Here is a 27,746-nt window from a genome sequence, read left to right on the forward strand (position 1 = left end):
CCGCCCCCGCCGCCCTGGCCCCGCCCCCGGCCCCGCCCCGGCCCCGCCCCGGCCCCGCCCCGGCCCCGCCCCTCGCCGCAGGTCATCCCCAGAACCAGCTCACAGACCGGATTTGCAGGAGCATCAATCGCGGGCGTGAAGGGCCGCGGGCGTGGGCGCCGCGGGGGAGCCTGCCGTGGCCGCTCCGACCGTCTCTGCGCGCTCCGCCCCGGGCTCCCCAGGCTCAGACCGAGCAGATCCACAGATTCACAGTCGCAGGCAGGCTAAGCCGCTGCCGCGGGTGTAGCGCGATCCTTCTCCTTTGGTTCCGGTCCGGGCCTGGCTCGGCTCGGGGTTTCCTTCTTCCCAGTGGGGGTTCCGCGCTGTCCGGAGGCTTGGTGTGTTCCACAAGTGGCGCGGGGGAGACTGGGGTTCTGCTTGCGTCCCTACTGCTATAAAGGGCCGACTTCCGGAGCATCCCTCTACCTGGAATTCCAGGGTGATGGTTCAGAATTGTGAGCTGATAATGAATGAGGATAAAAAAACACTTTGAAAATACAAAATAATACAAACACGAAATATTGTTTGCTCTTAACTAATAAGCTTTCCTATTAGTTAGGAAAGTTCCTATTAGGCCTGTCTGATCCCCTGTTCTCTCCTGTCCAGGTTTGGGAGCTTCATGGGTGTCCCTGCCCCACGAGGCCTCTTCGCCTGCCCCCCGCCCCCAAGCTGGTCCCTGCTCCCTGATGCTGTGGAAAGGGCCAGGGCCTGGGAAATGGTCGGTCCTGATGCCTGTGTGTTGCATGGTGATACTGGCGCGGGCCCTCACCCCTGCCTATTACCCGGGAGCAGCCTCGACAGCATCGCGGAGCCCCACACCCAGCAAGGCACAGGACAGAAGGCCGGGGTAGAACCTTCCTCAGGGCAAGGCCTGCTGCCAGGGGCTCTGGGCCGCTGCTCTGGGGGCACTTCCACATCCTGCAGCGCTGAGAGGTTTTCCTGGGGGGAAGGGCGGGGACTTTGGGACGGGAGAAAACCCACTGCGAAGCCTAGTGCAGTCTAAAGCAGAATCAGGTCTATGCTGTCCCCTGGTGGTCATGTGTTGTTGTACGACAGTCGGCTCCTGGAGTCCCTGTAAAATCACAATTAGAATATCGAACTCTTTTTTTCTGGACGACAGATTCTTTTTAAAATTTGTGAAAAAGTTCTGTGTACAGAACTACAGAAAATCTACCATTTTTTCTTTGAAAATCTACTATTTTAACCATCTTAAAATATGTAGTTCTGGGACAATAAACGCATCCACGTTGGCAATTTAATGTTAAATTGTTAAGACCAAGGTTATGTCATATCCTGTGGGTTTTTGTTTTTTAATTGAGGTATAATTGATATATAACATTCTATTAGTTTCAAGGGTATACAGTTACTCTTGTGTCTGGTATTATACAGTATGGAAGTCTAGAGCTGTGAAGAATCCATGAAGATACATCTAGAACAATGAAAGCATAGATCTCAATCTTCTTGTGGGAACGAAGGCAAAGTTCTCCTCCGGGAGCCATTCGGTCTTTATCTGGTAATGAGCATGAACTGGCGGACATTGTCAGAACAAAAACAAATCTGGTGGATTTAAATTGGCTCTCACAGGTAAGAATTGCAATTATATTATTTCATCGATTTTGACTTTTACCAAGTTTGTTTTAGAGTCCCATCTCATTTTGGGGGGAAGAGAACAATATGATTTTGACAGGGAAACAGAGACAGGAGCCTAAATCCTGAGCAGAGTCCTTAGCAGATTGAGGATTACAGGTTTCTGGGTCCTAAATCAGAAGTCGAGTGGGTCAGGGATTCGGGGGGTAGACCTGGAGAGCTTTAGTTTTGGATTAGCGGTTTCACACCCTCTTTTTCCTCATCCCTGTCACAGCACACTAGGAATGCTTCTAGTCAGCTGCGTATGCTACGTGAGGCATTTCAAATATGTTTCTGGGAGTTGTCAGTGCTGTTCTCTATGAGGCCTGAAGGCAAAATTCAATGTTTGTAGTAAATAAAGTACTAAAATTATATCAGCTATTAAGAGGATGGATTATTTCCAAGTTGCTTAGCCATATTGGCTGAATGTTGAGTTCAGCAATGGTGCCAACATATTATGCACAAGAGTTTTTATATTCCTGGGCACTGAGAACCACACTGAACATGGTGATACGGAATCTGCTGAGCAGGATGTCAAGGTATGGTCAGCAGGGTTCAAGAAGGAGTTTATGGATATGTAAGAGCAGGTTCTGGAAACTTTGCTAGGATGGAACCTTCACCTGACTCGTTCCCAAAAACTGATGCAGGTGAACAGGTACCATCAGAAGCCAGACTCATGTTTTACAAACAGTGGACTCCAAGGAATATTTGTTTCTAGAATTTAAGGCACCTCTCTATGGATTTTCTCTTCCTCTCCTTTTCAGTCTCTATCATGGACTGAGTTTTGTCCCTCCAAAAGTTAGATAGTGAAGTCCTAACCCCCAGGACCAGAAACTATGACTGTATTTGGAGATGAGGACTCAAGAGAGCTATTTAAGTTAAAATGAGGTCACTAGGATGGGCCCTATTCTGATATAACCGGTGTCCTTATAAGAGGAGGAAGTGAGGACACAGATATGCACAGAGGAAAGACCATGTGAGAACACAGGGAGAAGACAGCCATCGGCAAGGCAAGGCGAGAGACTTCAGAAGAAACTAAACTTACTAATTGACAACTTTAACTCAGACTTCTAACCTCCATCGCTGTGAGGAAACAGATTCCTATGTAAGCTTCCTGGTCTGTGGTACTTTGTTACAGCAATCCTAGTAGATGAATACCATCTCCTTTTGTATTTAAAGAACATGACTGGGTGGCCCATATGCGCTCAGTATCAACACCAACCAATGAAAGTCATCAAAGGCTATTCTGCAAGGAGCTAAAAAAACCCCATAAACCCAGGAAAGTGACTTGTGACATAACCTCTGCTTTGAATGTCTTTTACTAGACAAGATACATTAGCACACTTTCTGGAGAAAAGCCCAAATACATGCCCAAGATATGTACACCAGGGTAATGATTGAATATAAATCTTCCTCCCTCCCCTGGCTCTACGGTGTCCTATGGAAGGAATCCAAATAGTATGAAAAATGTCATCAAGTTTAGATGCATCATACCAGCCAAGCTTATGGAGCCAAGCTGCGAAGTTACGATTGTTATAAGAAAAATGTATTCACTTAATGATACCTCTACTTTTTCCTAAGCACTTCTGAAATATCTGGTGTTTAACTTATAGATTACATTATTTGATGAAACTACAAAAGATTTAGTAAGAAGAGGGACCCAAGCACTGAGGATTTAGGATCCAGCTAAGGCAGATACGGTGCAGGGCATCATTGGTGGTGGCGATGTGGGTGACACTGGCAACCAGCTAACCTTTACGGAGCATCTCCTGTGGCACAGGCACTAAATTAGTGCTTGGCAGCAGCCTCACAGGAGCACTGGCAGGTCAGACGTGGTGTAAGGTAACAGTTCAGTTTTGGTCAAGGCTGCTACTCAGTTGTGTGAAAGTGAGCAAATGACATGACACTCTGTGACTGTCTTCTCCTTTGTAAAAGGTTGTCGTTAATACACTTGAAGTGCTTGATATAGTGCCTGGCACATATAAAGGTTTCAGTACATGTATAGGCTGCTGGTATTTTTCTAAACATCCTAATAAGAGGAAATGAAGCAATTTGCTCAAGACCTTGGGGACCATTGCAAAGCAGGCATCCAGGTGGGCACGTCAGGTCCCTGCATCACTTGGGCTCTCCAGAAGGTCATACTGCCCTTTGCAGATTCTTGGGACCTTATTCCTGCTGAGACATGAGAGAATGATTTTAAGCTGGGTGACACATGCTCCCTTACCCCTAAAAACTTCATTATGTGTTACCTAAAAACAAGGGCGTTCTCTTTCAGAACCACAGTAAAATGATCAAAATCAGGAAATTAACATTGGGATGCTAATATCCAACCTCTGGGACTTATTCACACTTTGGCAATTGTTTCACTTACATACAGGAAAACAAAGATCAAAGAATTGTTTTCCGGGTTGGGATCCAATCTGGGGTTTCAGATGCCATTTAGTTGGATGCTTTTTTTTGTCTTTCTTCATCTGGAACAATTCCTCAGGCTTTTTTTTTTTTTTGGCTTTTCATGACCATGATGACTTTCATGCTTTTAAAGTACAGGTCTTCATTTTGTAGACTGCCTCTCAATTTGAAGACAGATTTATTTTTATTTTTTAACTTTTTAAAAGATTTTACCTGTTTATTTGAGAAAGAGAGCATGAAAGAGCACAAGTGGGAAAGAGGGACAAGCAGGCTCTTTGCCGAGCATAGAGCCCAATGTGGGGCTTGATCCCAGGACTCTGCGATCATGACCTGAGCTGGAGTAAGATGCTTCATGGATTGAACCATCCAGGGACCCCAGATTTTTTTTTTAATGTGCACTTTCTGGAAACACAGTAAATTTATCCAAAGGTATGAAAGAAAATGGCAGGAATACATGACTTATACTAATAGACACTGATGGTGCTATTTTGAGGTAAGATGGGTCTTCTGATAATACTTAAGTTGAGCTGTATTAGTGGATGTCATGGTTGACCCTGATATGAAAGTTGCTCACTGTTAGTCTGGTAAGCCAGTTGCTTCATATATATGATTATGTTTGATAACACGGTCTCTAATATTCCGTCCAGTTGTAGATTCTTCTAACATGATGGAATTCTGATATGTTATGATGCTCCCCACATGCTCAAGTGTTCCCACAGTGAGGAGCATCCTGGTTAGCATCACTTGTCTCCAACCGTTCAATTCTCTCCTCCCCCTAGCCTTTACAATATTTATTCCATATTTTTTCACATACTCAGGTGTCTTATTTTGACTGTGCATCTCCCATGAAACTCTTCTTTGGATGTAGGACATGCCTCGTGCTAAGATTGCATCCAACACGTTTTCTCCATTGAGGATACTACGAGCTCCTGGAGGGCTTGCTTGGCTCTCCCTGCGTACCATCACGCCCAGGTCGGTGGTTGTGTTTTCTTCTCAAGAAATAATTGCTGTGTACACATACCTGGTAGGAACTGAAGGCCTGCGGAATGGCAATGTTGACAAAAGGCTGGCCTCCATGCCATTATTCCCTGGGTAGCAGTTCTCAGGCACACATTCTTTTACCTTCTTCTTCTTCTTCTTTTTTTTTTAAAGATTTATTTATTAATTTTGGTGGGGGTGGCAGAGGGAGACTCTCCAAACAGACTTTTTGCTGAGTATGGAGCCTACTGCAGAGCTCGATCCCACAACCCTGAGATCACGACCTGAGCTAAAACCAAGAGTTGGTTGCTTAATAGATTGCACCACCCAGGTGCCCCACTCAGGCACACTTTCTACACATTATTTCCAAGGGCTTCCTTTGCTCCATGTTTGTTTTGGGGGGTAGGAGAAAGGCGATGCACCAGGTCCACTGGGATGGTAGACTTTGGAGGTGTCTCTGAGAGAATAAGGATGCTTAAGAAATGAGAAATTTTGCTAACAATTACAGAGCAAAGGCGCAGAGTTTTTATTTGAAATGGCAGAGACCTGGCCGGTTACTAGGAAGGTGAGAAGGAATGGAGTCCAGATAAAACTCCAACACCAGAAATTGGAGTTCCACACAGCCCTCTGTGTGTGATAGTTATGGGATGGATGGAAATAGAACAGTTTGCACTTTACACGTAACTTTCAAATACCCACCCATCCAGGCATCTACCCATTAGTTGTCTATTCAGCATGTCCCGGCTCCCATTCTCGGCCCTTCGAATACCAAGGGAGAAGGAGGAAAGGCTCAGTCCGTTCAGCGGGCCAAGGTAATTACAATGTGGTGCGCTTGACTTCAAAATACATAAATAATTTCAGAGTCGAAACTGTAATGTAATGAATGCAGGGACCATTTTCCCCTTTCAGGCTGGCGACCTCCCGGGATGGCTTCCATCCCCTGGCAAGGATGCCGTTGAGGGCCTCGGCGGGCACACAGAGTCACCTGTGTGTTGGAAGGCCTCCGTGGGCTGTGGGAATGGCACTCTTGGATTTCCTGACTTTTGTGCATTGATGGTTTCACTCACAGAGTCGCATTAACCCAGTTTCCCAGACTGAATGAAACCATTGGCAACTTTCTGATTTGTTTTTCAGCCGGAGTCGGAGCTGGTAAAGCAGCCAGGAATTCCCAAGCTTTCCCAGGCGAGGGTGGAGAAACACCAGGACGCCTTTTTCTTCTTCCCCGGTCATCTGCAGCCAAGTGTGCATCGGTCAAAGGCAAACTCTGAATCGGGCTTTGTGCAAGTCTCTGGAAAGATACCCAAGATCGTGTGACAGGGAAAAAGTGACAGTGGTGGTGGTGGCAGTGACATCTGCGGAGCCAGCCCCATCCCTATCTGCCGCAGGATGCGTGTGGGCATGCTTTGTGGGAACAATCCAGCCCGGGTAGAATGGCGCTTTTGACATCAGCTGGGGCCTGGGCTGCCTTACAATGAGGCCTGTTGGTCAAAGGGAGACTGTTTAATGAACTGCGCACCAGAGGCCAGCTCTGGCCATCTGTACCGAGGCTCTTTGGAGCGAGTCTTTACTGTAACTGGCTACATGTGTGAAAGCACATTGCCTTTCACAGAAAAGCGACTGCAACAACAAATTCATATTTCAGGACCGTGAACTTTTGAATGCTCTTTGTGGCGTGTGATGAAAAGCTCGATACAAGCTTGATACTCAGACTTTGTTAAAGCGGGGAAGCCTGAGAAAGTATCTTTCTTTTGGCTCTGGGGTCAACGATGATAATGGCTTTTTCCTTACCCTGGGCAGCGACGACCTGTCGAGGCTAGGAAAACACTTTATGAAAATGGAATTCATTAAAGCCAGTCATAATCAGGGGGGGAAGGCAGGCGATCACGACTGTCACCACTTCGTAGGCGAAGCGTTGATGCTCAGGGGGAACAGTGACTCCTGACCAAGGTCGAAGAGCAGGTGGGAGGTGGCACTGACATGTCACTGTGTCCTCCAGCCTCTGGCAGCGAGGAAGGACACGCAAGGTTTGCACCGACTTTTCCTGGCAGGCTTGTTCTTCCCAGCCGGAATGCAGGTGGCAATGTTGTGATTCCTGGCGTAACCTTCAATGCTTCAATGATAATCTCTGTCGGCGCCAGGCACCTGCGGAGTGTCACCGCGTAACTCCCGGGCTTAAGTGATGCATGCCGAGGTTTTCGTAGCAGCCTCTCATTTATTGGTTGTGTTGGAAAGAAATCTCTAATACCTAACTGGGTACCTCTGGATTTTAACAGCTGTGCTTTATAAGAGATTTGGGAGGGGGATTGTTTTCAAAGTGCCTTTCACAAAGTATCACCTTCGATGGGAGTTTCCATTCTGTTCCAGTAGAATGACTCACAGTGCCCCTATGCTCAGAAAACCAAGCCTGCAAGAACAATCAGACAGCTTCTTACTACTCATTTTAGCAAGTATGCCCCTAAGCCACTTTCTCTTCACCTCCCCTTTACTGGCAATAGCCTTAGCGGAAGGCTTTGATGTCAAATGCTGAGTATCTCGGAAGACGTCTCATGCAGACGAGACCGCATGGCCAGGTGCTGGAGAGTCACAGTTGGATTGGACTCGAAGGTCCCTTCTAGTCTGAGATGGTGTGACTCCGGAGCTAATTGGTCTCAACTCCTCAAATGAAATGATAGTGACTACCGTTTATCGAGCACTTTCTGTGTTGGCTCTATGCTGATGAGACCTTAATATCATTCATTGGATTCCAACAAAACCCTTGTCAATATCATCCACGTGTTATGAACGAAGAATAGGGGTTTAGAGAAGTTAAAAACATGTCTCATGGCACAGATTTAAGAGTTAGCAAGTGACCATCCCCTGAAAATTGATTCCAGATGAGTCTAAATCCATACTCGAAACCCACAACTCAACCAGCATGAAATGTAGACACTTGTGGTTGTCTTCCTCTCAGATCACGTCATGACCTCCAGCTCTCTGGGTGGCTAGTACTGATTCTTTAGTCAGATTCAGTATTGGAGTTTGCCAGGAAGACTTCACACAGGGGCTGACAATGTCCCAGCCCATGAAGCCTCTTCTGGGATTTCCAGACAGCTGGGGGATTCCAGTCCTCTTGCCAATTAGAGATCAACTAATTGTTGAAAGTACAAATGCCCTTGAGAGAAAACACATTAACTCTCACCCATTAGCACTACTGTGTGAATTAGTGTAGTCTAGTAAATGCCCAGAAGGAAGAAACTCAAGGTCCATAGGTCCAGATTAATGACCATGTGAGCACCCCAATGAGGACACTAGATTGGGGAGGAGGCTCTGAGGAAGCATTTCTCAATACCTTGCATGCAACTCCTGTTCAAAGAAGATTCGCTGATATCAATTCATAGTCCTCTTTTCTCCTGGGCTGAAAGCATAACACTTAACTAGATAGAACATTCCAAATTCTGACTGTGTAGGGAGAACATATATCATAATAAACTACAATTTATTCTTAAAATATGTTCTGGGAAGTCAGGTTTAATATGTATACATTTTTTTTTCTCAGAAAAAAGGAAATATCTATATTATACACAGATATCTGTATCCATTTCCTTTCCCTCTCTATCTCCTTATTGTGGAAAACTGTCCCTACAATTCTATCCCAAGAACATCTTATTTCTCATCCAGTCTGTGGCTCATTGTGTTACAAAGTAATGCTTCCTGTCTTTCCAGTGGGGTATAGGTATAACAGCAGTTTCCACTGACTACTTTTAGCTACAAACAGTCTGACGTCAAAAGTCACTTTTCTTCCACAAATGGGTCACCCTCAGACGCTTTATTTAAACAATCTAAACATTCATGCCATAAAGGAGATGTTAGCAATGGCAAACCAGCCTAAAGCCATATGAAGTATGCACATGCCATCTAGCACTCATAGTGAAAAATACAACATTTTAGAATAATTCAGGTTTTCAGTTTGTTTTACCTTTGGAATTAAAATGAACTCAAAAGTAAAACAAAAAAAAAGAAAAAGAAAAAGCCTTCTTAATATGTCAAGGTATTGGGATATAAAGTATATACTAAATATTGCAAGAAAATATACTTTATCTCACTTTTTTTTTTTTTTTTTTGGAGAGCTTCTATGCTTGAGGAACCAGACCTCTTCTGTGTGCCACTGATCGAGGCCCCAATTTCCATGAGGACTGAAGCGCCTTTGTTCAGAGCCTCACCTGATGTATCTTTCATCTGGCTGCTGATTCAGATCCTTTAATAAACTGGTAAACATAAATATATATATATGTTTCTATATATGCTTCATCTCCCCACTCAGGGTCCATTAAATGCAGATTTCATCCATGAAGCTAATATTTTCTCAGATTTTATGTGCACTTTTTCAACTTTGATGTTTTCAGAAGCACATTGGGGCTCAGCTGGAAGCTGCCTAATGACACCGTGTGAGGTGGGCGCTTGGCCTGCCTCCTGCTGGCGGTAAGACGGGCGGGGTTCGTGTGGGGTGGCCAAGGTCTGCTGGCAGTGCCTCCTATGTGGCCACAAGACACACCTCTGTAAAAGGATAAGGATGAAATACTTAAAAACTTGAGCCTTTGGCCTCTGCAAATCTTGCAAAATAACAAAGAAATCTGACTCCGATACGTATCTTTCTGACATTTTGTCATTTGAAAGATGTCCTAAAATTTTTAAAGGGAAGTGCAGAGAGGAGACATCTATTCCACTTTTAATATCTGTGAACTATCATGAGGGACCTTTCTTTCTTTCTTTCTTTCTTTCTTTCTTTCTTTCTTTCTTTCTTTCTTTCTTTCTTTCTTTCCTTTCTTTCTTTCTTTCTTTCTTTCTTTCTTTCTTTCTTTCTTTCTTTCTTTTCTTTCTTCTTTCTTCTTTTCTTTCTTCTGTCTTCCTGTCTTTCTGTCATTCTTGTTTTCCAACAAACAAGGAGAGTAGGGTAGAAAATTATTTGGAAAATATCTTCACCAGTGGAAGTGCCTCATTAAATGGGAGAGCAGGAAAGACTGAGGAAGTAAAGCTGGCTGGGGTTGGAACAGTATACGTTCCCCACACAGGGTCTGGTGTGTTCCAAAATGCACACTGGCTCCTTCAGGGGGGCTCGGGTGGTGGTCAGCTCTTTAGGGAGTACATGAGCTCCGAGGCTAGTACTTAGGGAAGCTCAGCAATTTCAGCTTCTGCTCTGAATCTCTGAAATTTTCAGGAGCTATTGCTCTCCTTATCCTTTATATAATTTGAATCTTGGCTGCTTTCCGGACCACTAATATTGCCTCAACATATAGAAAGGGGAAACTATTAGAGGTGAAATCAATCCATCAATCAAAAATCAAGTTTGAATTTGTATAATAAAACATCTGGTGCAAGAGAGGCTAGCTAAAATAGGATTTGAAGTGCTCATATGTGACATTTAATCACTAGTCTATGTATCTTCAATGCTGATGTTTCAACCAAACATCAGTTCTACATCCTCCAATGCCTGTCAGTTTTCTCATGTTTTTGTCTTATTATCTTATTAAACAGAGTAAGTCTTCCAAAATTCTTTTGGAATTGGCTGGATAAGTAAATCCTAAATTAGTGAAAACATACGCAGATCTTCCTCCACTCACAATGGGGTTCATGTTCTGAAAAACCCATTGAGTTTAAAATGTCATTAAGTTGAAAATGTTTTTAATAAATCTAAGTTCTCAAACATCATAGCTTAGCCTAGCCTACCTCAAACGTGCTCAGAACACCTACAGTAGCCTACAATTGGGCAAAATCACCCAACACAAAGCCTGTTTTATACTAGTGTTGGCTATCTCACATAATATGTTGAATACTCTACTAAAAGTGAAAGCCAGAATGATTGTATGGGCACAGAACGGCTGCTGGTGTATTGCTCGTTAACACTTGTATTCGTGTGGCTCACTGGGGGCTGCTCCTGCCCAGCACCAGGAGGGAAAACCATCCTGTGTATCACTAGCTCAGGAAATAGTCCAAATTCAATATTCCAAGTATGTTTTCTACTGAATGCATTTCACTTTTACTCCATTATAAGGTCAAAAACTCATAAGTCGAGACCGTGTTTAAGTTTCTGCTTGTAGCTCCGTCGTATCAAACTGAACACACCCTACATTGAACTTGTCTAGCTACCCCCATCTCAGTTCTTTTTTTTTTTTTAAGATTTATTTTTATTTATTTATGATAGACATAGAGAGAGAGAGAGAGGCAGAGGCACAGGCAGAGGGAGAAGCAGGCTCCATGCCGGGAACCCGACACGGGACTCGATCCCGGGACTCCAGGATCGCGCCCTGGGCCAAAGGCAGGCGCGAAACCGCTGAGCCACCCAGGGATCACCCCCATCTCAGTTCTATTCTATTCAGTTCAATTATGATTTCTTTCAGTCTTTTTTTTTTTTTTTCTTTTTTATTAAAGATTTTATTTATTTATTCATGATAGTCACACAGAGAGAGAGAGAGGCAGAGACACAGGCAGAGGGAGAAGCAGGCTCCATGCAGGGAGCCCGACGTGGGATTCGATCCCGGGTCTCCAGGATCGCGCCCCGGGCCAAAGGCAGGCGCCAAACCGCTGCGCCACCCAGGGATCCCTTCAGTCTTGTTTTTATCAATAGATCCATCATTCTTCTTTTTCACTCCAGCACAATTATCAGGAATGACATTCCTTGTTCATTTAGTTATCTCTTTGTTTTCCTGATTAACAAATATTCATGGAACACTAACCACTAATGAGACACTGGAACCATGCACTGTCTTAGACTCCATTAATACAGCAGTGAACATGGGGTGACTGGGTGGCTCAGTTGGTTAAGTTTCTGCCTTTGGCTCAGATCATGATCCCGGGACCCTGGGATTGAGCCCCACATCAGGCCTGTTGCTCAAGGAAGAGTCTGCTTCCCCCTCTCTCTCTGCTTCCTTCCTCCCTGCTAGTGCTCTCTCTTGTTCACTCTCTCTCTTTTAAATAAATAAATAAATAAATAAATAAATAAATAAATAAAAATCTTTAAAAAAATACAGCAGTGAACACAATGGATAAAACCCTCTGTCTTCTTGTAGCTTATAGATTAGGAGGGTAGAAAGTCAACAACCATGATCAATGAATTTTATATTGGGTAGTGATATATCTTCACATAGCCTTCCCCTCTTCTGGACGCCTGTGTCTTTTGTCTTTTATAAGGAAACTTGTTACTGGATTTATTGTCCACCCAGGTAATCCAAGATGATCTCGTTTCAAGATCTATAATTGGATTACATCTGCAAAGATGTAATCTTTGGGGGACCACCACTGAACCCACTAGAGAGGAAAACAAGTAGAGTTGTTTTTTGCATTTTAAATTGGAAGTTATAGAGAAGACATTTCTGAAAAGGCCCCATTTAAATAAAGACCTGGGAGAGGTGAGAGAGGGAATCATGCAGACTTCTGGGAAGGAGAACTCCAGGAAGGGGGGTATGGGAAGCAGGAACCATGCAGACTTCTGGGAAGAACTCCAGGAAGGGGAAAGGCAAGTGTGACACAGCCTTACCTGTGTTTTCAAGGAGCAAAGAAGCCAGGTTGTGCAGAGCATTGCAGGTCCAGGTGATAACTTTAGTTTTTACTCTGAGCACATGGAGAAGCTGATAGAAGGCTTAACGCAGGGAAACCACACAGCTCGACTTCTGTTCTACAGCCTGTTGCTGGCTGCTGTGTGGAGAATAAATAGAAGGAGGAAAGGTAGAGAGAGACGAGATCTGTTCAGACATGATAGGAAGACAGGAACAAATGGTGGCTTGAACCACAGTGGTTGCTGTAGAAGTGGTGAAAGTGGTTGGATTCTGGATGTGTTTTAAGAATATTACTGATGAGATTTGTATATGGATTGATTGAGAGGGTGAGAGGAAAGGAGGAGTCAAGGATGACTTCACATTTTGGCCTGAGCAACTTGAAAAATTGAACTTGACATTTCCTGACATGTGGAAGACTGGGGTGATGGGAGCTTTGTTGTGAGCAAACAAGTGTGGAGGTCCAGTTACTGACCTTGAGATGCCTTTCAGTCATCCAGAGCCAGGTGGTGTATAAGAAGTTGGGATGGGGAGGTCTGGGCTTGAGGTTCAAATCTGGGACCTGGAACATAGAGAAGATACTTAAAGCCACAGGACTGAGTGACATTATGTATGGAAAGGAAAGGGAAGTGGTCCCAGGACTGGTTTCTAGGTCACTCCAACACTTATAGGTCCAGGAAAAGAGAAACCAAAGGAATCTGGGAAAGAGTAGAGGTAAGTGGAAAGGCAGACAACATGAAGCGTGGAAGGCAAGTGAAAAAGGTATTTGATTCTCTGTTTTCGACCTCCCGGATGTGTCTTCTAATGCTCTTACTTCTTCCTTTTGATCCATTCTTATTACTTTCCTGTTCTTCCAATTCTCACTGTGTTCCTCATTTTGTCACTTCACATTGCAGTATCAAAGGTGAGACTTCTGACTCTCATTTCATCCATTACAGGTAAATTCATCCTTCCCCCTCATTCCTACCTATAGCTGCATGGCGGGGACAGCGGTCCATTTCTAGCAGCTGATGGAGGTGGAGAAGAGCCAAGCAGAGTTCCCAGAAGGGTCAGAGTGGAATAAGACGCAAGCTAAGACTGAACAGGAGACCCACTGCTGCCCCTCGGGCTGGCCCAGAAGACCGAGTGAGAGGAAATCCAAGGGGCAGTTGAGTGAGTTTGATGATGCATCTAGTCATCCACTTAGTGTGGAAGGAGAGTGGCTAGAGGCACAAGGATTCTTGAGCAGTGGCAGATGGCTTGGCTGGCCGGTCAGAAGCCTCAGAGAGAAAGCCGGAACTATCCAGGGGCAAATGGGTCTGCGGTAGAAGCAGGTGGGTGTGCACCGGGTTTTGTTTCTCATGGGAGAGCCTACCAGGGAGCATCCACCACACACGAGGTGCTCAACAAGTAGGGAATGGCTCACTTAGCTGAAGTCAACCAGCTTCATCACTGGCCACCAGTCCTGGCCACATGGGCCTGCAGATGGAAGACCTAAGGTGGCAGGACTGGAGGCAATGTGTCGGTCCAGCAGCATGGAGGCCATTCTGCTGTGCTGCTGGGCTGCAAATGTCCAACCAAGGGCAGTGCTGAGCTCTAGTATGTCACCACCTTCCCAATGGCCCTTTGGGGAGGTAGAGTACATTGGACTCTGGCACTGGTGTCACAGTCCAACTGCTCCACCCACCATGCCCCTCCAATTTTGCTCCCTTCATTCCCTTCTGGGTGTCTTTCCAGAAAGTGCTGTCCAATTAAGGTCCCACTTGCAAGTATTGATGAATCATTCCTGGGGAACCTGGCCTAAGGTTGTAAGTAGACATAGACGGAAGAGGAAGAAGACAAATGAAGAAATATGAACATGTCAGATGTCATCACCGATCGCTATACAGGATGCTTTCCACTTCTCTCTGTGTATCTCGGTCTCTGTGTCTACAGAACACCCAAGTACAGGCAGTTTTTATTTTATTGCACGTCTCTCGAAGCATCCGCTAGGTGGAGAACTTGCATCAGGTTTGCTACTCAGATTGTGCGGGCTCCGCTAGCCAGTCAAGGGAGCCGCATTTATCTATCTATTTATTTATTTATTTAACCATTATTGAAATGAAACGATGGGTTCTAACCGACAATGAAATGCATTTATGGCTCTTCTTAGTAGCCTAAGCTTTCTAGACATTATAGGCCTGAAAACATTATATAGAATTACATTTCTCTTGTGATTGACTGTTACTATGGAATGTTTTTAGTAGAAAAAGATTAACCGCGTGAGTTCAAGGCTAAAATTTCTGCATAATCAGTTTGGTTGAACACTGCCTCTTGATTAGTTTATTATGATTTATTCTAAGCTCTTTTAAATTTGCAAGATGGTGTTTTTTTTTGAATTCTGGGAGTGAGTATTGATTGAAAGATAACTGCAGATTAAGAAAATAATTTTATTCATTAAAAAGCCTTATCCACTGATGTGCTTTTTACATTTCAATTTTCAAACACTGGGCAAAGGAATTTCTTTTCATAGGCATTGTTATTCTTGCTGATTATTGAGAAAGTTTTATTGAGGTCACAGAATGTAGGTTAATAGAATTTACTATGCCATGCGTTCTTGGTTGCAGCTCTGTGCAGCAGCAATGCGACCCCAATTCAGCTGCCAGCCAGTCCCGCCATGGGAGCACTGCAACCAGGAATCCTTGCTGGCTGCAAGTGAGGCCACTGTGTGAACTTGTTTCCTGCCACTCCAGTGGAGAACCATGAACAGCAATGCTGGTCCTGGCTGCGCTGATCCATACTCCCAATAATCTGGACCTGGGTATTTTACTGTGGGTGAACATTAAAGCAGGGATTAGCAGACTATGGCTTGCTGGCCAAATCCAGCTCACTTGAGTTTTTACTGTCCTCAAGCTAAGGATTTTTTTTTTTAAGACTTTACATATTTATATAGAGAAAGAGGGAGTGAAGGGGCACAAGGGGGGAGAGGGAGAGGTAGAGGGAGAGGGAGAAGCAGACAGCCTGCTGAGAAGGGAGCCCAATTTGGGCTCAATCCCAGGACACTGGGATCATGACCTGAGCCAAATGCAGGAGCTTAACCAACTGAGCCACCCAGGTGCCCCCTAGGTATGGTTTTTACAGTCGAATATTTTCAATCGATTTGATGATAGGGAATACTAACTTTGAACCACAATTAGGTGATATATTTTTCTTTTGCCCCTTGCCAAGCTCCTTTCTTCTCATTAATAGACTTGCATCACACACACATACACACACACACACACACACACACAAGCCAAAAACCACGTACTCAATTATTACAGCTTGGATTTTAATTAATTAAAAATGGTAAGAATTTGTTTTCTCTCCTGTAATCTAAGTACAGTAGTTCCACCCCTTATCCACAGTTTTGTTTTCTCACGGTTTTGCTTTCCCACGGTTTTGGTTACCCACAGTCAGCAGTGGTCAGGAAGCCAGATGATCCTCTTTCTGAGACGTGATCAGGTCAGTAGGAACCTAATGTTGCATCACAGCACTTACATCATTCCCCTCACTTCATCTCATCATTTAGGCATTTTATCATCTCACGTCATCACAAGAAGGGTGATGGATACAAGACAAGAAGATATGTTAAGAGTGAGCAAGAGACCACATTCACATAACTCTTACTATGGTATATTGTTTTTTTGTTTTTAAGATTTTATCTATTTTTCATGAGAGAGGCAGAGACACAGGAAGAGGGAGAAGCAGGCTCCCCGCAGGGAGCCCGATGTGGGACTCAATCCCAGGACCCCAGGATCATGACCTGAGCCAAAGGCAGATGTTCAACCACTGAGCTACCCAAGGGCCCCTTATTATTGTATATTGTTATAATCATTTTATAATATGTGCCTAATTTATAAATTAAACTCTATCATAGGTATGTAAGTATAGGAAAAAACAGTATTATAGGATTTGGTACTATTTGTAATTTCAGGCATCCATTGGGGGTCTTAGAACCTATGCCCCATAGATTTGGGGTAGAAAACTACATCTACATTCTTTTGTCTGTTGCTCAATAAAGCCTAAAATATTTACTATCTGGTCTTTACAGAAAAAGTCTACTGACTCCTGCTGTAGAGGGTCTGCTAACTCTTTAGAACTTCTGAAATTATACTTTTTAAAAAAAATTTTTATTTATTTATGATAGTCACACACAGAGAGAGAGAGGCAGAGACATAGGCAGAGGGAGAAGCAGGCTCCATGCACCGGGAGCCCGACGTGGGATTCGATCCCGGGTCTCCAGGATCGTGCCCTGGGCCAAAGGCAGGCGCCAAACCGCTGCGCCACCCAGGGATCCCTGAAATTATACTTAAGAGTGTGTGAGACATGTGAATTTTTCTGGAGAGAGGGCACCCGACATTCTTTGCTCTGAAAAGGGAATGTAACCACCAAAATGTTAAAACTACTACTCTCCCTGGATGAGAGCCTCTCCACTACCAGTAATCATAATAACAACAGCAACAACAACAATGGCTCCCAGTATTATGGGATCATGTACAGATAACGATCAAAACATTGCCCCTGGGCACTTCAGCTCAGGTTGTCATCCTGGGGTCCTGGGATCCAGTCTTGTGTTGGGCTCCCCACAGGGAGCCTGCTTCTCCCTCTGCCTATGTCTCTGCCTTTCTCTCTGTCTCTCATGAATAAATGAATAAAATCTTAAAAACAAACAAACAAACAAACAAACAAAAAACACCGCCACCACCAAAAACATTGCTTCTAATGAATTCAGGGGGATGAAAGACAGGGCTGAGTTGAATTATTAACAATGTGAGTGCAAATTCTTTAGCTAAAATCACAAAGTATTATACTGTGCTGGCAATAATGGAGTTGCTTAGTGCGTTATTGTTTTAAACAACTTTGTGCATAATGTGAAAAAGAGGAGCCCCTTGTTCTGATGCATTTGAGAAGAGCACAGGGCTGGGCACGGCCTAGGCATTTAGTCTGGACCCACGACTGAATGAACACAATTAGCTGGACATTTGGAAACATGTGAGTGTCAAATGTGCGTAATTAGGGTGAGGAAATCGTCTATTCTCATGAATCTGAAGCTGACCCTAATCAAGATGGTACCTACAAGGAGAGAGGATTTCAATAATGCTGTCTGGGGTTTCCTACATTTCCTGGGGCCCACTCTGCTGTTTTGGTAATGATTGCAGGACTCTGAGAATGAATGCCTTTAAGAAAACACAGGGGGCAGAGAACCTTCTGAGAAGCAATAGTGATTCCTTAGAATGCATGTTTGATATTTGAAATCCATTCAGTTTGAGTTTCCGGGGGGCGGAGTCTTTTCAGATTACACTCCTTTGAGTATTCAAATAGGTTAAATGAGCGTTGGCCACTCCAAACACACCTTTTCATTCTGGAGCTGGCTCCAATTCATCCTCTCTGCAAAGATGAGTGGACACATGTGGCCTTTACAACGCTCGCCCACTGGGGAGAATGATGGGCAGAAAGGAAAACAGAGATGAGCCCATTACCTGGAATCAAAGCCAGTATCTTCTTGCCTAGGAGACCTGGGAAGTGCTGTCTCAAAGAATTGTCTTTTTTTCCCAACAGAATACCTTGCTCTAGTTTATAAAAAGGAAGAGGATGCGCACACCTCCTTTGATTGAGCTGTTTGCGTTGCTGTGAATTCTGGCAAACGTCTCCCAGGGCTTAGCTGAGTGGTTTGGGTACCACATCGCCACTGTTCCAATTTAAGAAGCTCTCACGAGATGGCGCGGAGACAAAGGGGCTGCAGAGAGGCGCAGCCCCGTGGCGCTCCGACGCTCTAATCTGAGTTCTGCTCTGCAAAGTCCTGTCTAATCCTCTTGTACCCTGCTGTGGCTAGCAGTCTAGGGAAGGGCAGCAAGAGCAAAAGCTGCGGGATACAGATTTAATTCAATCTAGCAAACATTTACTAAGCACCTCTGGTGTGCCAGTCACCGGGCCAGGTTCTGGGGATGGGAAGATTAATAGGATATGATTCCAGAACTCAAAGGGGTCATGGTTTACAGGCAGAGAGGCACGACCACATGAATAATAAAGCAGAAGAGGGGAGCAGAAGGAGTTCATCACCAAAGGGGTGACATGGATGTGTCTGAACTGATAAGGAGACGTTAGGGGGTGGACAAGGGGCAGACGGGCAGCCCGGGTAGAGGAAACAGCATAAGCAGAGTTAAGAAGGTATCAAAGTCCATGGTATTTGGGGCGAAGGTCAGAAGGATTTTTGTCTTGGAGCCGGATGGGAGAAAAGTCGAGAAGTGTGGACTAGGGCGCAACTGGCGATTCATTCATTTACTGCTAGTGATAGGATAGTGAAGACAGATCAACAAGCCCCTGCTCCCACGAAGCTTACCTTGGGGGGTGAAGACAGATCATCTGCCATAACACAGTACCACACACTGGGTGGTGTAGACAATGGAAATTTTTTTGTCTCGATGTGCTAGAGGACAGAAGTTCAACCTCACGAGGTTGGCAGGGCTGGTTCCTGCTGAGGGCTGTAGGGACAATCTGCTCTTGGCCTCTTACCCAGCTTCTGGTGCTCGGTTGGTCTGTTAGCAGTATCACCCTAATCTCTGCCTTCATCCTCTTATGGCTTTCTCCCTGCGTGTCAGTGTCCACATTCATCCCCCCCCTTTTTTTTAAATAAAGATTTGATTTATTTACTCATGAGACACACACACACACACACACACACACACACACACACAGAGGCAGAGACACAGGCAGAGAGAGAAGCAGGTTCTATGCAGGGAGCCCGACATGGGACTCGATCCCAGGTCTCCAGGATCAGGCCCTGGGCTGAAGACAGTGCTAAACCACTGAGCCACCCGGGCTGCCCTACAGTTCCTCTTTGAATAAGGACACTGGCCTCATTGGATTAGGGCCTGCTCTGAAGACCCCAACTTAACTCAATCATCTGCAAAGCCCCTTTTCCCAAAAAAGCTACATCCACAATGCACATACTGAGATTAGGACTTCAGCGCCTTTTGGAGGGGGACATAACTCAACCCATAATAGTATGTTAACTAGTAGTAATGCCTTGGAGCAAAATAATGCAATGTGGAAGTGTGTTGCGGAGGCATCTGTGCATGAGGCAGGGTACTGGGGGAGGTTTGCAATATTTTGTAAGGTGGCCCGGGGTATGACTCACTGCAGAGGCTACATTTGGACAAAACCCTGAGGGGATGGAGGGAGTGAGGCTCACAGACGCCTGGTGGAAGAGTGAAGAAAACAGCACAAGGGCATCACGTTAGGGTGTGACTGGTGGGTCTGAGGAGTGAGGAGGCCACTGAGGCTGCAGCCAAGGGAGGGGAAGGAGGAGATGAGGTCAGTGACTACAGGCTGCCGGGACATGCAGGGTCTTCTGGCCACTGGAAGGACCTTAGTCATGGAACTATTTTGGACAGAAGAGTGAAATGGTCCGATTAGGTTTTAAGAAGTTTGGGGTTTAGGTGTTGAGAATGGTCTGGGGATGTGGAAAGACCAGTTAAGAGGTAACTATGTGAATTTAAGTAACAGACAGAGATTGCCTAGACCTGGGTGGTGAGAAATTTAGAAATACTGAGTTTGGGCTCATGCACATGGAAGCAGAAGCTGAGGTCAGATTCTGGAGTGAGTGAGACCTGAGCTCCCACTCACTGAGGCCATCTCATCATTTCCCAAGCTCATGGACTTAGATATGCGTTAGGACACTCCCAGGATGTCTTTCCATTTTCTGTACTCTTTTTCTATCCTAACCTTAGTCTGAAGACACAGACATTCAATGACAGGAAATCATGTACTATGGACTCTCTTCTTAAAAATAGAGAAAAGACACAGAAATAATTCAGCAAGATCCAGACATTCTATTTTTGCATGTTTGAGTCTGGTATGATCCAGAGCAGTGGATTTCTCCACTGAGGTGATAGGCTTTGCAATAGGGGTGCCACGAGGGTGTACTTTGCTGGGTGGCCAGATAAAGACAAATCAGAGTTGCTTTGGGGTCCACAGAACCTCATCCTTATCCACTTACCCAATTTAATTGTGTGCCAAGCTCTGCATCCTTTTTATCTTATTTATTTATTTTGAATCCCTTCCTTCTGTCACTGTCCTAGTTCTGGCTGAATCTCCTCTCTCTGGTCTAGTAGATAACTTCCTTGATGATCTACCTACTTATCTACTTCTCATCTCTATTTCTTTCCTTTTTTTTTTTTTTAAGATTTTAAAAATTTATTTATTCATGAGAGACACAGAAAGAGAAGCAGCGATACAGGCAGAGGGAGAAGCAGGCTCCCTGTGAGGAGCCTATGTGGGACTCAATCCCAGGACCCCAGGATCATGACCTGGGCCAAAGGTAGATGCTCAAACATTCAAGCATTGAAATGCTCAAGCATTTCTAGAATGTTTCTGCTAAAATATGAAACTGATGATAGACATCACTCTCTGCTCCCTCTTGAAATCCTGTGATGACCCATGCTGTTCTCTAGAACATTCCTTGTCCTGAACCACGAATCCTTTCCTAATCTGGGCCAGACCTGTCTTTACCACTCCACCTTCCTCTTCTCTCAACCTCAGATTCCAGAGCTTGTCTTCCCCGCATGAGTGCCTTTCCTGCCAACCTGCTCCTCTCTATGCCATGAAAGAAACTTTGATCCAGAACAGTTATCATGAGTTAGCCTCTTGCATTTTTATTTTTATTATTTATTATTTATTATTATTATTATTTATTTATTTATTTATTTATTTATTTATTTATTTATTTTATGATAGTCACAGAGAGAGAGAGAGAGGCAGAGACATAGGCCGAGGGAGAAGCAAGCTCCATGCACCGGGATCCCGAAGTGGGATTCGATCCCGGGTCTCCAGGACCGCGCCCTGGGCCAAAGGCAGGTGCCAAACCACTGTGCCACCCAGGGATCCCTTGCATTTTTAATCTATACTGTTCAATCTAGTAAAATAGTCAAAGAGGCATGGGTTTTTGAGCCAGCAAGACCTGGATTTGAATCATGGCTTTGAAAACAACCAACTGTGTGACTCTGATCAGCTATGCAGCCTCTCTGAGACTCCATTTTCTCATCTAGAAGAGAGATAACAATGTCTGCCCTGCAGAGGAACTGTCTAGGTAGAGACGATGTTGTTAAAATGATAGCTCAGCACCAGACCTGTAAGAAGCGCTTAGTGAATGGGGAAGACTATTATTAGATTCCAGTTTGGGGTTCAGGAGAGAAACTGTCTGGAGTCAGACTTTCAGGAGTCGGGCATGTCTGGGGAAGCTGTGGGCAGATAGTGCAGAAGAGGAGGAAATGACCCAGGAAAGAATATGCACAATTAGTTGATACTGGGTTTTAATCTAACACATCCTCACACTTCACCAATTTAAATTCAACTAATTTAGGTTTTATGACATTGCAGGCAAAACTGGGTTGCAACTTACTTCTGTGCTATTTATGAGAAAATTAATAGGGAGGCCATGATTCAGATCCCTTAATGTGGGGATGTTTAACCTACTTAAACAAGTCAACTAAAGTTATATTGGAATCAGTTTAGCAAGAGTAGTTTATGTAGAGGTAGTGTATTACTTTAAATGATTTAGAGATGTAAAATTAGAATTTGGGAGCCAGAAAGGATATAGAAATTATTTGCACATGACCCTCATCCTAAAAATGAGAAAAGAGACCAGGCGCCCGGGTGGCTCAGTCAGTTGAGCGTCTGCCTTCAGCTCAGGTCATGATCTCAGGGTCCTGGGATCGAGTCCCACTTTGGGCTCCCTGCTCAGTAGGGAGTCTGCTTCTCCCTCTCCCTCTGCCCCTCCCCCTGCTCATGCTCTCTAGCTCTTGCACTCTCTCAAAAATAACATCTTCAAAAAAATAAAATGAGAAAAGAGAAGAATAAGAAGCTCAACTGACCTGTATAAATCCACACAGAATGAACAGAATGAGGACTCAAGCCATCTCCCTCCTGAAGAGTATCCTTTTGAATATGTTGGTGTCAACTTTTGCATTTCCAGTGATCAGTGTTTTTCCTTGGCCATTAGTGGTATGTTTTATTTTGTTTTGTTTTTTCAAATTCTTGATGGCAATTAGGGAAGTGTTATTTACAAATTATCTTGTAATTCAGACTTATTAAGTCATGCTGGTATTCCTGGTGAGGTTCTGAAATGGACTGCAGGGATTTGGCCACTTTACTTGGGTAGAGTTGTAAAAGGGAGACCTTCACATGAGTAAAAATCCTGTTGGCAGCATCACTCTGAATAAATGTTCTTTATTTAAAAAAATTTGGCCTCTATGTACCCAATTTAACCCAGTGGTCCTTAATCAAGACCATTGTGAATTTAAGATTGGCTTTACAGAGTAGGTTTTCTGAATCCTGAAGTCTGGCTGGTTTAGCAATGTACTCTCAGCCAAGATCAAAAGCATTTTGTGAACAATCCAACATCCTCCCTCTCGTAACCTGACAGCAGAGAACCCTGGTCAATGTATTTTTCAGGGTCACATCTTGTTAGCCTTTAAGGCTGGTTGAAATACGAGCACACACATACATTCATCTCAGAGGCATTCTGAGAAAAATTAGCTGACTGTGAAGCACATGATCTTAAAGGGCATTCAAGTTTATGCAGATCATTGTTGGCTATAAAACCTTTTTTTTGAAAAAAAAAAAAAAAACCAAAAAACAAAAACAAAAAACACCTTTTTTTTTGGCCTTGAGTGGGTGGTCCCTAGAATCCCTATTATCTGATTTCAAGAGAATCTGAAAAGAAAGGCATCTAGCATGATTCATTTTCAAAAGGTTTGTGTATTTGTTTGACTTAAAAATGTGTACCCTTCGTTCTACTGCCCTAGGCTGTCAAGACAAAACAAATCAGTGTGTTAATTACACAAATAAAATAATAGTAGGAAAACAGTGGCAACTCACAGAAAAGGCACGCATGGAAGGTGTATTATTCCACTGTGGAAGAGTACAAACTGGGCTGGACTTACATCAGTAAGAAATGAGTAAAAATGGAAACTTCTTCGGTCTACAAACCACACAACTACAGTTTACAGACTTCTTTCTACCTGGTATGAAACAAACTGTGACTCTCCCTTTGACATCTGGGATATCCGTGGCTTTGTTTTTTCTTCTTCTTTTCTGCCTTCTTGGATTTAATAACTATGCTGGGAATAAGAATATAGATCAGACTTAATATTAAGTTAAATTAAATATTATATGCCCTTTACCTTTATATATATTTCATATCTGCCAAATATATAAAAATACATATATTGTTCAACTTAAATATTATATATTCTTTATCTATTTTGGTCAGAGAGATAAAAAAACATAAAGGACTGGCATGAACTCTACTGAGCTAACCATTTTTACAGACCGACTCAAGCTTCAGCATGTGAGTGGGTGGTTATGGGATGCTCCAGATGCCCTGTGCTCAGCTCGGAAGCTTGAACAACAAAACAAGTCCATGTTACTGGTTAACAAAAGGATCCAAGGGCTTCCGACTGAAAATTCTTTGTAGCAAAGGGGACGACATCATCTTAGGATGTCAAGTTCTGTTTGGGGCCGTGGCTTCCACCTGGCTTTGTCTCAAATATCATATATTTCTTTCACTAACTTCCTTCCTTCCTTCCTTCCTTCCTTCTTTCCTTCCTTCCTTCCTTCCTTCTTTCCTTCCTCCCTTCCTTTTATTCTTCCTTCCTTCCCTCCTTCTTTCCTTTATTCCTTCATTTCTTCCCATTTTAATCACTTTTAAGTAAAAGTTCTGTGCAAAAACTACATTCACGTTGCTGTACAACTATCACCACCATCCATTTCCAGAGCTTTTTTATCTTCCCAAACTGAAATTCTGTACTCATATGATAATTCAGTGTAAGTCCCCATTTCTCCCTCCCATCAGTCTCTGGTAACTACCATTCTGCTTAATACCTTAATAGAGGTGAAGTGGTATCTTGTGGTTTTGATTTGCATTTCCCTATTGGTTAATGATGTTGAGCACATTTTCATGTACGTATGAGCCATTTATGTATCTTCTTGGAAAAATGTCTATTCAAGTCCTTTGCTTATTTTTCTTTTTTTTTTTTTTTTTAATTTTTATTTATTTATGATAGTCACACACAGAGAGAGAGAGGCAGAGACACAGGCAGAGGGAGAAGCAGGCTCCATGCACCGGGAGCCCGATGTGGGATTCGATCCCGGGTCTCCAGGATCGCGCCCTGGGCCAAAGGCAGGCGCCAAACCGCTGCGCCACCCAGGGATCCCTCTTTGCTTATTTTTCAATTGGTTTGTTTTGTTGTTGAGTTGTAGGAGTTCTTCATATATTTTGGATATTAATATTTTATCAGACATATAATTTGCAAATATTTTATCCCACTACATGCTGCCTTTTCACTCGGTAGTGTCTTTGATCCATAAAAGTTTTATCTGTTTTTATTTTTGTTGCCTGTACTTTTGACATCATATTCAAGGGTCATATCTTACTCTACAGAAGGAACATATGGTATATGCTAGAGTTCATTATGTGTATGAATGTATATTCATATAGTCTATGAACATTCATATGTCTATGAATAATATAGGATGCAAACCCAGCAAAACCTATTTGAAGAAAGAACTAGACTTGAGAGAGGAACTATAGATTTGAACCTCTTCATTTGAAGGCTTGAGTTTAGAGAATCTAAAGAAGATTTTACAGACAGCTTTTTGTTTTTCTTTTATCTATTCAAAATTGGGTAACAAATTTGTAGAGGAAAAGATACATGACAACAGGCTTAAAATTTACTTTTGTTTTTTTAAGAGGGGATTGTAGTTGTGTATATATGTGGGGGGGTCTGAGTATTGGTGGAAGTTTTTAAAGTATACTTGGTATAGCAGATGGAAGACATACTCAGGACACCATAACCTCATTTGGTAATAGCCAGGAGTGATGTTTGGTCGGATGCAGTAAAGATTTTCATTAATGGTAGAACATCAGAAATTTAGAATTCAGACTACCCATCTGTGGTCTAGCAAAAATGGTAGGTACTATGTTTCCAGACTAGTAGGCCGACCAAATGCATTAACATTTATTATGTGGTACATTGCATGTGAAAGAAAAATCTAATATTTGTTATGCCTCTTAAAATAGCCACATGAGAGATACCACCTCACACCAGTGAGAATGGGGAACATTAACAAGGCAGGAAACAACAAATGTTGGAGAGGATGTGGAAAAAAGGGAACCCTCTTACACTGTTGGTGGGAATGTGAACTGGTGCAGCCACTCTGGAAAACTGTGTGGAGGTTCCTCAAAGAGTTAAAAATAGACCTGCCCTATGACCCAGCAATTGCACTGCTGGGGATTTACCCCAAAGATACAGATGCAATGAAACGCCGGGACACCTGCACCCCGATGTTTATAGCAGCAATGGCCACGATAGCCAAACTGTGGAAGGAGCCTCGGTGTCCAACGAAAGATGGGTGGATAAAGAAGATGTGGTTTATGTATACAATGGAATATTACTCAGCTATTAGAAATGACAAATACCCACCATTTGCTTCAACGTGGATGGAACTGGAGGGTATTATGCTGAGTGAAGTGAGTCAGTCGGTGAAGGACAAACATTATATGTTCTCATTCATTTGGGGAATATAAATAATAGTGAAAGGGAATATAAGGGAAGGGAGAAGAAATGTGTGGGAAATATCAGAAAGGGAGACAGAACGTAAAGACTGCTAACTCTGGGAAACGAACTAGGGGTGGTGGAAGGGGAGAAGGGCGGGGGGTGGGAGTGAATGGGTGACGGGCACGGGGGGTTATTCTGTATGTTAGTAAATTGAACACCAATAAAAAATAAATTAAAAAAAATAGCCACATGAATTACTGAACACTAACTCAAATTGAGAGAATGTACTTAGATTGGGGTAAAGGAGATTTTCTAAGATAAAAGGAAAACTTACTTGGCAGAAATGTTAATTCATGTTTATTGGTTTGTGGCAGAGTTGGGTCATCCTCCCCTACCACAGAAAGCAGATGTCCTTGGGAAGCTGTGGATCTGCTTTCCTCTCTTTACCCAATGTGTTCATTGGCTGGCTCTCATCAATGGAATGTCAGTAGAAGTGATGTACATCAGATGTACCTACCCCTTGCTCTTCTCTCCCTCATGTTAGCTGAATGCAGCTGTGCAGGGGTTGATGAAGTCTGGTGGGACGGCAGAGTCATAAGATGGAAGGAACTTGAGTCCCTGAATCACCATGTGGAAGAAAGCTTCCCACCAGCCAGGAATATCTGTATAAGGGTATTACCGAGTAAGAAATCAATTTCAGTTTGTGTCAGACCACTGAAATTTTGGTGTTTATTTACTACAGAAGGTAACTAACACATGATTTCAAAGGGAATGGAGATGTTTTATGCAATTTGATCTTAAAGTAGATTGTAACCTCTGAATTTGCACTGCATTATGCTAATGCCCCAAATTCTTATCATGGCCCACAAAACACTGCTAGATTTGGTCCTGCTGATCTCTTCAGCATATTTCAATGCCATGCTCTCTTTTTCTGAATAGCAACTACCTTGGCCTTCTTCAGTTTCTTTACTACGTCAAGTTCTCTTCTACTTCAGGGTATTTGAACATGCTGTTTCTCTGCCTGGAATCTGCTCTTTATTAGTCTGGCTAGGTCTGATTCATGTTGCAGAATTCAGTTCAAAGGATACTTCCTGGTGACCCTCAACATAAATCAGGTCCTCTGCTGTATGTTGTCATTGCCTACTGTATTCTTCCTTTATAGCCCTACTCTTACACTGTGATAATGGCTTCCTGTGATGATTCCATCAAATATACACTCTCCTTCTACACTGTAAGATTCACAAAGGCAGCATCCAGGGTTTTTTGCTCACCTTTTTACACTCAGAATCTGGCACAATGTAGACTCTTAATATTCTGTCAATAAAATAATACCTGTCCTTAGCTACCAACAATAATCCCTATCACTTATGGAATGTCTATGTGCAGGTACTATAGTAAATGCTGTACCTATTCTAGTTAATTCACCCCATGAGTCCACAAAATTTTATTTTACTCCTACACATATAACACTTTATTCACATGTCATACATAAGACCAAGGGTTTATCTTAGATTATGAGTCCACTGATTAAACTCCCTTAGTTTTTTTTGCATAAACTACACTTATTGCCTTATTTATGACATCTGAAATGTCCAGGATACAGCTGCAC

The 27,746-nt window shown here is 43.4% G+C and overlaps 1 long non-coding RNA gene across 1 annotated transcript; it reads left to right on the forward strand.

The window, feature by feature from the left end:
• Positions 1 to 1,431: 1,431 nt before the first annotated feature.
• Positions 1,432 to 8,983, forward strand: LOC140620002 (uncharacterized). The gene is made up of 3 exons (XR_012019758.1): positions 1,432 to 1,623; positions 4,893 to 5,046; positions 6,187 to 8,983. It is a non-coding gene; the product is annotated as an uncharacterized lncRNA (long non-coding RNA).
• The last annotated feature ends 18,763 nt before the right edge of the window (positions 8,984 to 27,746 follow it).

This window comes from Canis lupus, chromosome 28, assembly GCF_048164855.1.
Source record: "Canis lupus baileyi chromosome 28, mCanLup2.hap1, whole genome shotgun sequence".
NCBI classification, from domain to species: Eukaryota; Metazoa; Chordata; class Mammalia; order Carnivora; family Canidae; genus Canis; species Canis lupus.